The sequence below is a fragment of the Vipera berus genome, assembly GCF_964194415.1.
Source record: "Vipera berus genome assembly, chromosome: 1".
Taxonomy (NCBI): Eukaryota; Metazoa; Chordata; class Lepidosauria; order Squamata; family Viperidae; genus Vipera; species Vipera berus.
Window position 1 is genome coordinate 147,728,770 of NC_138202.1, and position 17,917 is coordinate 147,746,686.

The 17,917-nt window shown below is 35.6% G+C and overlaps 1 protein-coding gene across 3 annotated transcripts in view; it reads right to left on the minus strand.

Moving 5' to 3' along the window:
* CACNB4 (calcium voltage-gated channel auxiliary subunit beta 4) overlaps window positions 1-17,917 on the minus strand; it is a 79,324-nt gene that overhangs the window by 46,563 nt on the left and 14,844 nt on the right. Inside the window, exon 2 of one of the 3 annotated variants that reach the window (XR_014024487.1) lies at window positions 10,600-10,720. The exons of the other annotated variants lie outside the window; for them this stretch is intronic. The gene's annotated coding sequence lies outside the window, so the exon portion shown is untranslated. The remainder of the gene's footprint in view (window positions 1-10,599; window positions 10,721-17,917) is intronic. 3 annotated transcript variants of the gene reach the window in all.

The following is a 17,917-nucleotide window of genomic DNA, read 5'->3' on the forward strand; positions in this document are numbered from 1 at the left end:
CAATTTTCCTAATTTCAGTGACAATATCAGCAGGCAAGCCTCCTGTGACCCCTCTGGAAAGTTAAAAGCATAATGGTGGGCCCCTGGCTTTTCAAATATATACATTCTCTGTGTATAAAATTCCCATTTTATTCGTACATGGATATAAAGTAAAGGTAAAGGTTCCCCCGCACATGCGTGCTAGTCGTTTCCGACTCTAGAGGCCGGTGCTCATCTCCGTTTCAAAGCCGAAGAGCCAGCGCTTGTCCGAGGACGTCTCCGTGGTCATGTGGCCGGCATGACTAGACACCAAAGGCGCACGGAACGCTGTTACCTTCCCACTGTAGTGGTCCCTATTTTTCTACTTGCATTTTTTACGTGCTTTCGAACTGCTAGGTTGGCAGAAGCTGGGACGAGTAACAGGCGCTCACTCTGTTACGCGGCACTCGGGATTCGACCCGCCAAACGCTATTAAATGCTACAGACGTGACTATAGCTAGATTCATATACATCAAAGGTGTAATTGTATAACACTGGGAAAAGGGAACATATTTGAAAAGGCAAGGGTAACGTTGCAAAGTTTCAATAATTCAGCATTTTCACCTACAGTCATGATTCCTGTAACTTTGTAAGTGCAGCACATGTGAGTCTTTTTTTGCCTTCAAATACTTTTATTACAGCTAGCATTCCCTTTGGCTGTTCAAATCCATAGTTAAAGGAGTTTCATGGAAGCAAAGACAGATTGAAGCTGGCTCTGCTGACAATAGAGTCGATGACCATGGCAGAACAAGGAGCCAGCAAAGAGATCAGCTCCTCAGAATTCTTCTCTGGAGCAAGAAGAGAACCTATGATTGCCCACAAGCTCTCCATACATGGCTCCTTATAAGGAAACTGTAAGACAGTGGTCTTTGGTGGGATTTAGAGGTCTGGGAGCTAAAGGAAAGCTTTCTTTGCCCAAGTCATGGTTCAGAGTCTTCAAAAAGACACTGGGTTTTGGCGATACTTTTTTCCTTAATCATTTCTGAAAGTTTCTTGTTAATGGATTTTTGGATATTAAGAATCTTCAAACTGACAAGTTGCATTACACCAGATGAGTTTCCTTCCATCCCTGGCAAAATAAGATTTATACAAGTTTAAGAACTTTTTTAAAAAAATCTTAAGTTGGACTAAATAGCAAAAGTGTGATTTAGACTGTTGATTTTGGAAATTTAAAAATGGACTTTTTTAAGGGCCAGATGGATTTGAAATAAGATTTTGAAATGAATTACAAGTCCCTTTCCTGTGGTTTGTTTAAATTCTATAAGATTTTGAAACTAAATGTAAAACACCTTCCTATGTGAAAATGTTGATTAGAGTAGTTATATGCACAATGAAACTAATTAATCAAACTCAATTAAAGACCTATTCTAATTAAACAAGAAGTGAGTTTACAAAGAATGCCAGCCAGTTAGTTCCTTTTTAATTCCTGGCAGAATACACTATAATATTATCCTGTATTACTGCTTTTCCCTCAGTGAGTTCATAACAACATACATGTTTCCAAGAAGTGTTCAGAGCTGAGATGGAATCCAAGTGTCTATCTCCCATGTTGGGTTACACTGGTTCTCCTCAAACATTTAGGATTGTTGTATGTTGTACAAAAAACAAAGAAGTCGTGAAATTATGTGCTGAATGTATCTTAATTATCATTTATTCCTCCATCATCAATAGATTTCTCCTATTAAATTACCTGCAGTTATCCACACAGATGAAGTTACAACAATCTGATATTTATGAAAACTGTTGTTATAAGCCACCCAGAGTTGCTTAACTCTTTTAATATTTAATAAATATTAAATATTTTTATTTAATAAATAAAAGGTCATTCCCTAAAAGTATTCAGTGTTGCACAGTTTTCCTCAACTGGCTGCTCTCCAAAGGTGTTGGGTGTTTCTACAACTTTTGTGTGTAAAAATAACATCGACTTTTAGAAAGGCAGACAATTGGTTTAGACACGCAGTGGAACATTTTTGAATCCAATATCACATTCTGAAGGGCCGTCCTATCATGAAAGTGTAAACTATAGTTTCTATTAACTAATGAACAATCTTTTGATACCCAGGAATTGTACTTAAAAGTTGGGGGAAGGGGAAGGGGAAGTACCCTGTGGGGCAGGTCAATGAAATAAAATTGACAAGGGCATATTGCACATGGGGATGGAGTTGACATTTTGTATCATTTTCTGAGTTACACAGAGGTAAAGTTATTTATTTCTTTGAGAGGCACTAGCATTTTGATGATCTTATCTGTCTTGGATGCTAAGCAGTTATCAGACCCTGTTAGAATTTGGATAGGAAACTACAGAGATATCTCAGGGCTGTGACATGGACTAGGAAGTTAAAATACATCTTGAAGATTATGACAGTCAACTGTAGAGTTTTATACATGTTTGTGTGTCCTACCTCAAAACAACTGAAACGATATTACTGGTTTTCATCACTTGCGGTAACAACATTCAAAGATTTTGAAGGGTTCAAAGGAAGGATTCCAAGTTCAGGAAAAAGAAGGTAAGGTAACGACATGAAACTAAAAGCAGCAAATACCTCCGGTTTGGCGGGATGCCTTGCATTGATAAAACAGCGATTTCTCCAGTATCAGAGGAAACTGTTCCAAAAAGACAAATAGATCCTTAAAAGCCTTCAAAAAAAATGAAAAATGAGATGGCAGGAAAAAAACCCAGCAAACAAGCAACGTTAACCCATAGTGTTACTAAAATTATAATTTTGGTTCTCGAAGTCTAGCTTACCGTTATTCTGAACTGCTCTACCAGGTTTTAAGAAATGTATTTTCCTTTGACAAAATTTTAAGATGAATCACCAACGCTTGGCTGCTTCTTTATTAAAAGAGAAATATATAAAACGAGGCCAGAACATGAAAACAGCTTTTTTTACAGCTTGGCATGAAACTAATTGAACAGCAGTGACTGAATGTATTCAAATAAACTAGTTCGAAAAACTATCCAATTAACAAAATATTACCCTACTCTTCTTTGTGCTATTCTGAAGCAAAAAGACAAGTCTCTAGAATCCTGGATTCTCTTAAGGAACCCATCCCCGGTGGTGAATGAGACCATCTACTTACATAGCAGGAATGGTTTGGATAGGACACACTTTGTAACCCTGGTAGGCAGCCCAGTTCTGTTTGTTACTGAGAGGGCTACGGCTTTCAGTAGTGTGGAATTATATTTAGGCAGGAAAAAAATTCAAGGTTGGTGTTTGTTTGTTTTTTTGTCTGCTTTGTCACTGCCTGTCTATTAACGCCTGCTGCAGACTCCATCAAATGCTGGAGCCAAAGATCACTCGGGTTATGCATTCTTAAGAATAATAGGAAGCTTCTTTAAAAAAACAGGTCTACATTAGAGTTGATGGTGACTTTCCTTTTTTTTTAATTGAAAAGTTTTACAATACATTTTTTTAAAAAGACAAAACCCCTCCCCACCCCCTCCCCTCTCCCCAACCCTCCCCAACACCTCCCTCCCTCCCCCTCCCCCCTCCCCGACTTCCCAGAGCTCGATACAGGGTATAAAAATACAAGCAATCATAGTCTACCATATGCAAACAACAATAAAATATTAAATCTATCGCACTTTAACTCTTATAAAATAACTACAAGCAATATAAATATCAGATCAGTACTTATTCAAATGCTAGATGAAACTTTTTAGTCCCATATTTATTCTGGATATAATCAATCCATCTTCTCCACTCCACAATAAATCTCTGTTGCGACTGGTCTTTCAAGTACGCTGAGATCTTTGCCATTTCCGCCAGATTGGAAACTTTTAAAGTCCAGTCTTCTATAGTCGGCAGTTCTTCCTTCTTCCAATATTGCCCTACTAAAAGTCTCGCTGCCGTAATTAAATTCAACATCAGCTTAGTGTCCACAACAGTAGTATCAGTAATAATGCCCAGTAAAAACAGTTGCGGACAAAACTTTATCCTTTTCTTGAATATCTTTTGCATGTTCCACCAAATTTTAATCCAAAAAGCTTTAACCTTTTTACAGGTCCACCATATATGAAAATACGTTGCATCTTGAACGTAAAATTTACACAAGCTCAAAATTTAAGAGAGAATTTTTATAAAATGTTTTATAGATGGCATTTAGATCCCAAAAAGCTTGCAAGTATGTATCCGAATTATCAGCCTAAATGTTGGAGGTGCGGTGATGAAGATGCAACATATTTTCACATATGGTGGACTTGTAAAAAGGTTAAGGCTTTTTGGATAAAAGTCTGGTGGAATATGCAGAAGATTTTTAAACAGAGGTTAAAGTTTTGTCCGCAATTTTTTTTGTTGGGAATAATTACAGATGCCACAGTTGTGGACACCAAGTTGATGTTGAATTTAATTACGGCGGCAAGACTTTTGATAGGCCAATACTGGAAGAAAGAGGAACTGCCGACCATAGAGGAGTGGACTTTAAAGGTTTCCGACCTGGCAGAGATGGCGAAGATTTCGGCCTATTTGAAAGATCATTCGCAAGAACGCTATATTATGGAATGGAGAAAATGGATTGATTTTATCCAGAACAAGTATAGGGTTAAGAAGTTTTATGTAGCATTTGAATAAGTCTTCTTTCGTTTTTTTTTCTTTATTATTTAGGGTTTTTTTTATATATATATTCAATATTATTATTATTTGTTTTATCTTATATAAGCTAGAGAGTGATGGATTTTAGAGTTTATAACTGTTAGTATATGATTGTTTATGATTGCTTTTTATATATATACCTTGTATTTAGCTCTGGGAAGTCGGGGGGGGGAGGGGGGGAGGGGGGGAGGTAGGGAGGGGTGTTAGAATATGTTGTTGAAAAAATGGTTTGTTTAACAGAGTATTATTAATACACAGTGGAAGTTGTACTGGGACTTTTAGGCAAACAGTAATGCACTAACACGAGTTTTATAACTTATTTTTACTCAGACAACAAAAAGAAACACAGTAAGAAATAGTCCAAGTATCAATCCAGTATCATGCACATAAAAGTCAGTCCATAAAAACATAGTATCAAAATACAAAAGCTGCTTACCAATATCAAAAACAATATACACTGTAGCAAGCAGTTGATTCTTGAGAGAATAAATATCAAGTTAGCAAACAAGAGAACAAGAAGTATCCAAACACTAACATCAAACACATATACAAGAACAACTACGTGTAACATCTAACTCTCTTTTATGTGGAATAATTACAGCCACACCCTTAGGCCGTTTAACTCCTTAAAGGTGCTTTTACTCCATTATATAATATTGTCACCCAAATCAAGTTTAATCTCTAACAATCTCCCCTTTTGGGTGGCATATTATACATATATTTTTACAATCTCAAATTACACATATCACAAACAGATTTATGCTTTATAGCACCCTGAGCTTTAGTAAACTGGTCAGCAATATTATCTTCAGTTGCACAATATTCCAGTTTAATCAAATTATCTTTAACACATTGTCTGACATTTAGATACCGTAGATCCGTATGTTTTGATCTAGTTTTCACTGCAGCATTAGTTGCTAATTTTATAGCTGCTTGATTGTCTTCATACACTTTTATTGGTTCATTACAATTTAAACCCATATCAAACAATAATTGTTTCCAAACCAATAGCTCAGTACATAATAAAGATAAACAAGAAAATTCGGATTCAGTTGTTGATAAGCTTATATGCTTCTGTCTGTTAGACCTCCATCCTACTAAAGCGTTTCCCAATAATACAACCAATCCTGAAGTGGATTTCCTGGTTACAGTATCAGATGCAAAACTAGCATCTGCAAATGCTTTTAGTTCCAATTCCTTTGTTGGCTCTAGATATAGAGAATAATGTATGGTGTGCTTCAAATATCTTAAAACTCTTTTCGCACCTTGCCAACATCTGGTTGTAGGATTCTCACAATATCTAGCTAAATGATTAACTGTAAATGCTATGTCAGGTCTTGACCAGTTACATAAATACATCAAGCTGCCTATTAATGATTGATATATCTTTTTATCAAAGACATTGCTGTTATCTGCTGAACTCTCAAAACCTTGAACCATAGGTGTTTTTACTGGTTTACAGTTTTCCATATTATAACGTTTCAGCAAACCATTAATTTTCTTAGCTTGAGACAGTTTAAATCCTTTACTAGTCCTGACAATATCCAGCCCTAGATAATGACTAATAGCTCCTAGATCTTTTACTCTAAATTTTCTTTTTAACCCTGAAATTATTCTTTCAGTTTGTTTCATCTTTTGCTATAATAGCAATATCATCAGTGAATAATAATAACAATGATAATTCACTATTTTGCTGTTTTATAAATAAACAAGGATCTGCAATACTAGCTTTAAATCCCAAACTATTTAACTCTTTTACTAAACATCTATTCCACTCATAACCTGACTGTTTTAAACCATACAAACTCTTATTCAGTTTCCAACAGTACCCTACCTTACTTTCTATTCCTGATGGAACTTTCATATATATATCATGGTTTAATGTTGCATGCAAATAAGCAGTTTCAATATCTACATGTTTTATACTATAATTCTTATTTGCTGCCCAAACTAAAGCAGCCCTAAGAGTGGAAGCTCTTAACGTTGGGGAAAATACTTCATCATAATCACTATTATTCTGTGCAAATCCTTGAGCAACTAATCTTGCTTTATGTATTACCTCTCCTGTAACACTTTCAGTTTAAAAACCCATTTACATCCAATTAACTTTTCTGTTTTAGGTATTTTAACCTCTTGATAAACATTAAGATCCTGCAAAGACTTTATTTCTTTATCCATAGCTACTTTCCAATTCTTTCTTTCATTCTCAGGATACATTTTTATTTCTTCAACATTAGAAGGTTCAATGTCTATTTGACAAATTAAACCTGCCTCGAAACGATCAGGCTGTCGTCTTTCCCTGTTAGACCTTCTGAGAATTATTGGACTTATAGGTACATTTACATTATTATCTTCTTCCTCTCCTGTCTCCACTATCAGTGGTTCTTGTTTGATCTCTCTAGCAGGTTCCTCCTCTTCTTTATCACTTTCATTTGAGGAGTTAGTTAAATCTTGTTGAGGAATATATACAATATCTTCTACCCTTTCCCAGCCTGACTGTTCTTGAAAAACAGCGCTAGAACTACAATAAATGTTTTTAGTACCTTTCTCCCAGAACCGATAAGACTTATGGTTTAACTCATAGCCAACAAAAAATAATTGTTTAGCTCTATGTTCTCCTTTATTTCTTATTGAACTTGGAATATGTACCCAAGCAGGTGTCCCAAATGTGTGAATATAACTAAGATTTGGTTTTCTCTTATACCATAAGGTATAAGGAATTTTACCTGTAGCTGAACTAACCACATTGTTTAAAATATGATTAGCACATTTTGCTGCTTCTCCCCATAAGCTATCAGGTAAACCAGAATCTTCAATCATAGATCTAATCATAGCTTGCAATGTTTGGCCCCTCCGTTCAACAAATGCATTATGCTGAGGTCTATAAGGAGCTGTACGTCTATGCTCTATTCCCTCTGAAACTAACAGCTCATTGAACTGTTTATTAACAAACTCAGTTCCATTGTCTGTTATTATGGTTTTTACATTTAACTGAGTTTTCCTTTGTACAAACTTGAGCCAATTAGATATTGTTTGTATAGTTTCAGTTTTTGACGTAAGGAGATAACAGAACCCATATCTGCTATAATGGTCTAGAATATTTAATATGTAGCAAGCACCCCCTAAACTGGGTTTCATAGGACCTATCAAATCCATAAATACCAGTTCTAATGGAGTTGTGGTTTTAAATCCATCTAACCTATTAGCTGGTGCTGCCCTGCTCTTTTCTCTACCACATACGTTACACTGCAGATATTTCTTACAAGCCTTTAACTTAAACCCATTAGACAAAGCTACAGTTCTTTTTAGTGTATTAAAATTCACATGACCCAATCTTCTATGTAATAAATGAATACATTCATCATGTGGTTTTTGATTTGTACAAGTAGTAGCCATTATAATAGGATCATTGCTAATTACAAACAAACCGTCTTTCATATTACCTATTAAGTTCACTTCATTCTTTTGAATAAGACATTCCTCCCCTTGGAAAGTAACTTTAAAACCTGCTTCCAATAATGCCTTAACTGATAATAGATTATAATCACATCTGGGAACATATAGCATTTCCAAATTTTGTTTTAAAAATGAACAGTAAACCTTACCCTCTCCAGAGACCTTGACTCTCCAGCCATTAGCCATAGAAATATATTTTTTACTAGACCTTATATTCTCAAAATCCCTTTTTATTTTTGAAATACAGTGTGTAGCTCCACTATCTACCACCCACCAATTGTGGTTATTAGTAGTTCTATTAGCTACAGCTACATTAATCAGCTTTTTATTCTTTCTATGGCTTTCCTTTCTCTGACAATTACTATTCTGACAAAACTTAGCAATATGTCCCTTTAACCCACAATTAAAGCATTTCCTTAAAATATAAGCAGATTCAGTCTTCTTTATTTCTTGTTGCAATGGCTCTCTCAACTGTTTTCTCTCCATACGACATCTTGATTCTTCCAACAACCTTCCAGTTATTGAAGAAACAGTTAGGTCTTCTTTGGACAAAACCTCCAAGGACGATACAAAGGCATCGTAGCTCTCATCCAATGATGATAAAATGATGTAAACCTGGTGAAGCTCTGAGAAAATAAGTTCTTTTTCTTGCAGTTCCAACAAAGTTGCTTTTATAAAGTTAAGGTGAGCTAACATATCGCCATTCTTTTCCAGTCTAGCTCTAAATAGCTTTCTGGTAAGATTTATATGAGCACCAACACTGTCCCGAACAAAAATCTTTTTCAACTTAGCCCAACATTTAGCAGCAGACTCTTCTCCACGCACATGGACTAGCTGTTGGTCTCCTAATGTTAGCCCAATGATAGATAAAGCCTTATCATTGTCTTTATTGAAGTCTACAATCTTCTTGTTATCTTCTTCATTAGTTGGATCCCAGGCAGTTACATCAGGAGGATTATGAACTATTTTCCAAAGACCTTGATTTTGTAATAGCAAACTACATTGTGTAGACCAGGATACGTAGTTTGACCCATTAAGCCGGGTAATGCAGAATGGATTGAATAGTCCTTGTGCCATTGTCTGAATTTGAAAACTCAGTTAGGAAATATAAATACAATACTGTGCCTGTCCTCAGCACCACACTGGATCTGGGCCCATAACCATTGTTAGAATATGTTGTTGAAAAAATGGGTTTGTTTAACAGAGTATTATTAATACACAGTGGAAGTTGTACTGGGACTTTTAGGCAAACAGTAATGCACTAACATGAGTTTTATAACTTATTTTTACTCAGACAACAAAAAGAAACACAGTAAGAAATAGTCCAAGTATCAATCCAGTATCATGCACATAAAAGTCAGTCCATAAAAACATAGTATCAAAATACAAAAGCTGCTTACCAATATCAAAAACAATATACACTGTAGCAAGCAGTTGATTCTTGAGAGAATAAATATCAAGTTAGCAAACAAGAGAACAAGAAGTATCCAAACACTAACATCAAACACATATACAAGAACAACTACGTGTAACATCTAACTCTCTTTTATGTGGAATAATTACAGCCACACCCTTAGGCCGTTTAACTCCTTAAAGGTGCTTTTACTCCATTATATAATATTGTCACCCAAATCAAGTTTAATCTCTAACAAGGGGGGAGGAGGGAGGGGGAAGGGGGGATTCTTAAAGGAAAACTGTATTTTAAAACTCTTCAATAAAAAAATAAAAAAAAAGAAAATACGTTGCATCTTGACTTTCCATGACTGGGTACATACAAGGCTCTAAGCCACAGTTACTACTGATAATAAAACATAGTAGGCCGAGTTCACCAATTGCATGAAATTAAACCATATTTTAGCTTAGAAGGTTTACTAATCGCAATGGTTGGCTTCATGTAACACACTAAGAGTAAAAAATGTACAAATAAGTAGACTAAATCAAGACAGATGTCTTAATGACCCACACACCTTCTAATCTATAATTGGTTTTGGCTATGTGTAAATCACTGCTATGTTCTCCATCATCATGCTGAGAAAAGGCGTTCAGGTAAGACAACGCCCCTTTTAAGTGATTTGTAAATGTATAAAAGGTAAAGGTAAAGGTTCCCCTGCACATGCGTGCTAGTCGTTTCCAACTCTAGGGGCCGGTGCTCATCTCCGTTTCAAAGCCGAAGAGCCAGTGCTTGTCCGAGGACATCTCCGTGGTCATGTGGCCGGCATGACTAGGCGCCAAAGGCGCATGGAACGCTGTTACCTTCCCACCATAGTGGTCCCTATTTTTCTACTTGCATTTTTACGTGCTTTCGAACTGCTAGGTTGGCAGAAGCTGGGACGAGTAACAGGCGCTCACTCTGCTACGCGGCACTCGAGCTTCGACCCGCCAAACTGCCGACCTTCTGATCGACAAGCTCAGCATCCTAACCCACTGAGCCACTCTACATCTTAAATTGCGGAAGTCCATAAATACTGACTTGCCTGTCTACTTTCCCTATCTCCCCAATTCAAGTTATATTGACATTTGTTGGAGGACAAACCTTGCCAAGTAAGCTCATTCAGAAATTCTTGAATCACCTTGCTGACAATGTTCTCCTTTATAAAGTGCAGGGAAGTACGGTGGTCATGTATCCTTGACGTAATCCTACCCAACATGGGAGCCTTTGTGGAGAAAGTGAAGTAACAGAGGGTTGGCAGAAAAGTGACCATGTTAGGCTGCAGCTCATGGTATTAAGAAAAACTAAACATGAGTGAAGCCACAAGCATATCTTGGAGTTCAAGGGAGAGATAAATTTTGATACACTCTTAGTTCCTACAAATGTCACTCATTTATTCATTATTCTATATTTTTTCCAGTTTTTATTAACACTGTTATATTTTTGGTTGTGCTTCATCAGACCTTCTGATGTTATACTTACCAATAGGATGGATGGATGGAAGGAAGGAAGGAAGGAAGGAAGGAAGGAAGGAAGGAAGGAAGGAAGGAAGGAGAGAACAACAATTGAGAGGAATAGAGACAACAGAAATCAAATAACCTGTCAGGACAGTCCTCCAGCATCAGATTTAAGGCTAGGGAAAAGCTGAAGTATTCAGCTGCGTTATTTATTTATTAATCTAATTTATATAGCTGCTCATCTTACCAAAGGGCAGCGCACAACAATAGCATTAGTTCAGAGCTGTGTAGCAGCGAAGACACCTCAGAGTTTCTAACCTATTTCTAGTGCCAGATAATCTAAGTTTTAATTCCTTTAACAGAATTTATTGTCTAATAAGTCAGAACTGAATTGCCATGCAACCCACACCCTTCATTATAAGCAGTAGGCATGGGACTCCAATAAACAGCTTTAGATCCTTCCTTTTTTATTATAATCTAGCATGAAGTACTCTCCTGAATAGCTGAAAGTGTGCCTTACTAGATTTCTGCTTATTTTTAGTAAGTGCTGTATTCCTTTTCTCCTTTTAAACAAAATTTAATGAGCCAATGCACATGCATTCTTTATGTGAAGGGCACTGAAACATTCCATAAACCTTGAAATGAAATTCTGATTACCCTCAGCTACAACCATGTATTAAAAAGACTAACTTGCAAGAAAATAGATGCAAAATATATCAAGGAGAGGAAAACATTGCAAAAAAAGGCAGCAATTGGGGTGAGAATAAAAGAAAAAATCAAGATGCAAGTCCTGCGTATTTGTATGCGCATGTATTGGAATCCAAACATACCTTTTAATTCTGTTCCAAGTAGCTTTCCCATCCTCTTTGATTACAACAAAACCCTTCATTAATCTATCTCCTAACTGTTTTATATAGGTCTCTTCTTCCTATAGCCAATGTACTTCAACTATGTTTTTCCCAAGAAAGTTGAATTACCAACAACTGATCTCTCCACCTTCAGCACCTCATCACCTTTGTGTCTTTCATTAATTCTCAAGCATTTATCATAATCAAACCAATTAATTAAGTATTAATTCCTTCCCATGTGTACATATAAATTCCCCTATGCTTGTACCACTGAGCATACAGTATATTCAGTGATTATCCTTATTTATTTTGGGGTCCCCAAATGAATAACCTTTTCTATATTCTTTCATCCTGTTCTTATCTAGCCATTCATGTCACCTAAGAAAACATTTTTCCCTCAAGATCGCTTTAATTCAGAACATTGCACATTTTTTTCCAGAACTCATCTCTATAACAATATTGCTCTGAAGCAATAACCTACAATTATCGTCATCCCATGGATTCCTGTTTTTATACACATTCAGGAGAACCTATATGACACCAATTCATATGGTACTTTCTCACATATATTTTAACCCTTCCATTCATAATTAAATCAACCCCTTCACTTCTATATATATATATATATATATATATATATATATATATATATATATATATATATATATATATATATATATATATATATATATATATATATATAATTTATCCATTCCAAAGATTAGACTTCCATTCAGATTATTACCTGCCTACGAAATGTGCAGTTATATAAATTAGATTTATTTCTACAAGTAAATACAATATTTTACCTTTCCCTTTTATTATAAACACACATTTATCTTTCTTTTCATTGCATTTGTTAATTAATATTCTTCATGTTTTACTCTTCTGCATTCCAAGTTGCAATGTTTCATATGCCATGGTTATCACTAGTGGGGTCCATACATATAATGATCATCTGTTATAATCTTGGTCAATTTAAGCTTTCATATAACACTTTTATTAAACAGACAGGTGTAGACTGTCTCTGTCGTGAATATTATCCTTGCAACTGCAGCAGTCTCTACTAACAGTTAAGAAAGTATTGATATGTTTTGGCACGTTTGGGCCATTATGCCACAAGTACAATCAAACAAGCACAGCAGATGAAGTAGACTCCAATTTATGTAATTAAAAAAACTCACTGAAGTATATCAAAACAATTGCAGCTTTTAATCTACATACAACACTCTTGTGCCAATTCCTTAAATGATCTTGTACTCTTATTTATTGTCGAGAGGCTGTAAAGGATCATAGAAACAAAGCTTCTATGGCTGGTTGAACTATAGACCCAAGAAAACTAACTTCCATTTTCCATACTAAAAATGTAATGAGAATCATAGCAAGATGCTAAATGAAGAGAAAATCTTAAGGAGTACATTGTTTATATATACTTTTTGGAAGTCTAAACACAGAAAAGAAAATTATGTATAATTCATACCATTTACAATTCTTTGCTAGCTTTGAATCATTCTACAACCTCTACCAAATTCATTTTCTTGTTCATTTGCAGAACAGTTTATGTTATAAAAGCTGGAACATATTGAGTGATGAAAATGATCTAATATATCCTGGGGGCAATGACCCACAACAGGTAAAGGGTTTCATAGAAATATTTTTAGACCTTTTAAACAAAATTATAATCAAGGGAGGCTTAGTTTTTATTTTAAAAAAAACATACTGGTACCCAAGCCTATAGCAAATGACATGGCAAAAAGCTCTTCCTTAATCCAAAGTTTGTAAACACAATCTCAAATTGTTCAAAAGTCTCTCTATATATACTGAGGCACACATTTAGCATAAAGAAGAGGCAGTGATACAAAAGGAGCATAAATAAAGAGAAAGCAAAGGGTATACTATAAGACCAACATTAAGAGAATACTGTACTTTTCTAATTTGTACTTTCTCTCTCTTTCAGAATTTACATATATACACATACATATACAAATATACATACAGTACACATATAGTAGTCCTTGGGTTATAAGCATTCATTCAGCAAGTGTGAAGGGGACTTAACTTATGACTAGTACGCAAAGTTGCGGCTGTCGCAGCATCCACACAATCATGTGATGATGATTCGGTTGCCTGCCAACGGTCTTGATGGTTGCACCATCCTATGCTCACATCATTGCCATTTGTAACTTTCTCTGCTTCGCAAATCAATGTAGGGAGTTGATCCCATGGCTTTTTCAAGTGCCCGCCTATGCTCTTTAGCAATTGCCTAGGGGTAGGCAACCTCGGCTCTTTTATGACTCATGGACTTCAACTCCCAGAATTCCTGAGCCAGCATAGCTGGGAGTTGAAGTCCACGAGTCATAAAAGAGCCGAGGTTGCCTACCCCTGCCCTGGCCTATGGCATCCAACCACCTACACACCTGTCTGCAACTCCTGCGCACGTGACCATGTACCGCAGTACATGAACGCAGTACCCAAACACCCATTGCTCTTACCTACAGCTTCTACTTACTAATCTGGTTGCCTGGGACTCCTGCCTCTTCCCACGTCAATGGCACACAAGATCTTACTTAATGATAGATGTGATCCTTGGTTTACAACAGCAACTTGAACTGCTGGGATTCCCATCCCTAAGCAGTGTTGTCATATGACATCATGCTTTAAAGCCACCATCACTTAGCAACAAAAATTCCAGTCCCAATTGCCGTGGTAACCTGAGGGTTTCCTGTATATACGCATACTGCATTTAAACTTTGCTAGAAATTTGGTGTCAACTATTTTGTTGTTGTTGTTATTGTTGTTGCTATTAACTGGATTGCTTCTGGACATTACTGAAACAATAGGAACTTACTTCAGAATGGCCGAGGAGGGAAAATGAAGTCTCCATCCAATAAGACTCAATTAACAGGACTGCAATCAAATGCCCAAGTTTCATGACAAGGGTAGTGATAATTACAATTACTTTATTACTAAATGGTAACAGATAAATTGCTAGTCTAGAGATGTTAATGCAAAACAATTATCTTTTGCAAAAGGAATAGGGTGATTCCTGCTATTTTAACCAAAACTAAAAGCAAAGAGAGCCAGGCAAGTTTTATAACAAAAAAAATTCATGAAAAGACCTGAAATAAAATTACAAGTGTTGAAAACCAGAGCTTGAATGCAATCGGTGTTTACGCAAAGTGGCAGGAACATTTCTAATTCAAAAAAGAGCATTGTAACAAGTACATATTACAAATTGTAGCCATAACTGGTGGTTTGCACGCACAAACTTCTTGATCAAACAACTTGTTCAGAGATTTACTCTGAAAGAACACCTACTTCATTGAGTTTTACTGTCAAGGGAATTCTGATATGCAAAACCCTCCTACTCTGAAATACCTCACATGTGAAGTTCAGTTTAAGGTAATATTTTTCAAATAAACCTTCTGGCCTTGCAGGGGTTTTTTTAACTTGTCATTAATTCACCAATCCACTTCACTGGGTTAAGTGTAATATGGTTTGTTAGTTTGTTTTTAGTTTAATGTAAGGCGTGAACCAGATGGCTTGTTTCATAAATTACCACTTAAAAATACCACATAGCATTATGGGTAAAGAACTGAAAATATGAAAAACATACTGCAAAGCAGGCAAAAACAGATACAGTGAAGATTTTAAGGGACATTAAGTTTGCAAACTTCACTTTCTAATCACTTTTGGAAATAGTTCATTAACTAGTTCTACGTTATTAGAGATTATAATTTACAAAAAAAAATGGCTACAGTTTTAACATTTAAAAGAGAAATGGAAGTAACAAATCAAGAAAGTGACCTGGATAATTATTTCCAATTAGATTTACGAAAGAGGCTTGTTAAAGCCTGGGAGAACTCTGTGTGATGGGACAAAGACAAGAAGATAAATCAATCTTAACACGATATTTAAACAAGCTAAAGAGTGTTAGAAGTAATAAGAAGGAATATAAGTTTGATTTCTTTCAGCAAAGTTGAAACAAAATATATTGTTACTCCCAATTCCCTTTTATGGAATTCCCTTTTATGGACTTTTATGGAATTCCCTTTTATGGACTTTTATGGACTTTCTGCAGATACCAGAACTGAAAAAATAATGTTTTATAGATTTATTCATATATAAGAAATGAAAGATGGGATAAAGAGATACATATCTTTAATTTAAGAAGCAGTGAGGGGTTACTAAACGTGTTTATATTTGTTGTGGTGGAGATTGGAAGTGACTTCTCTATGTATTTTTCTCTTTTATTCTTTTTCTTTTCTCTTTCTTTTCTTTTTTCATGCACTTTTACCCTTTCTATTCTCTTTTCTTTCTTTAAGCTTAGTTCCCATTAGATTTTACCATTATAATCAAAAATTTTAATTTAAAAAAAGTATGTATGTGTGTGTACAGACTGTGTGTGTACAGAGACTGTGTGTGTACACAAAAGATAACACCAAATGGAGTAGGTACGTGGTAAGGAGGAGAGATGAAGAAACGGAGAATGAAAGGGCTGCACATCTCCAGAATCACAAGAAAAGGTACCGAGTGAAGAGACCAGAAAAGATGACGGTTATTCAACTCGAGAATATATGGTGAAATCTGATTACAGAGAGTGTTCTTCAATACAATACCCACATTCAACAACAAGATCTCAACAGAGAAAGAATGAAGCAAATGCACAACTTGCACAATATAATATTTCTGCTGATGTTGGTGCCATGGCCAAAGTCTGTCCTCACTGTCTTATGTTCCCATTCCACAGAGAAACCGCCAATTTATGTTGTAGGATGGGAAAAATCAGGATAAGAAAATTGGCAACATCTACTCCCCAATCTATACAGCATTGATGAAGCTGTTGCAATTGAATTCAGGAAGAGTATCAGACAATACATCTGCCTCTTCCAAATAACATTGTTTGGTGTTAAAGAAGGCCTTCCAATGAGGGAAAGATCAAATCCTTCTGCAATTATTCAAGGGAAATCCATCATTACATCAGACATTTAATGCCAGATCCCAACCAGCAAGCCAAATTTATTAAACTTTACTTCGTAGATCTTGACGACAGCATAGAATTGAAAATGGATATATTCCACAATGATGGAATTCAATGTGAGATTGTTGAATTGAGGGAGGGAGGGAGGGAGGGAGGGAGGGAGGGAGGAAGGAAGGAAGGAAGGAAGGAAGGAAGGAAGGAAGGTTTCCAATGCTACCTGCCAGTTGCCTGCACACATTGTCAAAGGAGAAGCTGCTTCCTCTCTCATTGCTTTCTTGCCCCTCCTGTGGCCACTCTATTTCCATTCTATTTCTCTGTTCAGGTAAAGAAATCTTTGAAATAATGACCCAAAAGGGCACTGACTGTCTTGTATATGAGTATGTGTGTATGCGCACGTATGTATAAATGATGAAATGATTAAAATCATGGTAAAACCATTAAAGTTATATATATATATATATATATATATATATATATATATATATATATATATATATATATATATATATATATATATATATATATATATATATATATATATATATATATATATATATATATATATGAAAATATGGAAAAGTGTATGTATCATTGACCTCACAGATTAAGTATATGGAAAAGTATACGCTACAAAACACGTGCAAATACGAAGAGATTAATAAAGTCAAGATTCATTCTCAAATTTTTTATTATGAGATTCCTGCATAATTATACTTTGGAATGCTAATTAATGAATTCCTAAGTATAATCATGCAGAAATCCCAACATTATCTAAACATATCAACTGGGTCTCAAAACAACTCTTGTTTAGGGACCATTGCTATTCAGTTCTCAACCCAACGTATGTGATATATTTAGTCATAAGCACTGCAACAATGACAGTCAATTTCTCCCCAAATTATCTACCATTTTTCCACTTGACAACTGATTCCATAACGTTTTAATCGTGCAAGGCATACTCATTCCTGGAAAACAGAAATAAAACATGCTTGCTTAGATATCTTGTTAAGTCACAACAACAAATTCAACAAAATGAACAGCTTATGCCTTTTCAAGTCAGCGCATTACTTACGGAGGACAAAGCAGGCTAGAATGCTAAAGTAGATTGGCAACATCAGACAATAAATATAATATTA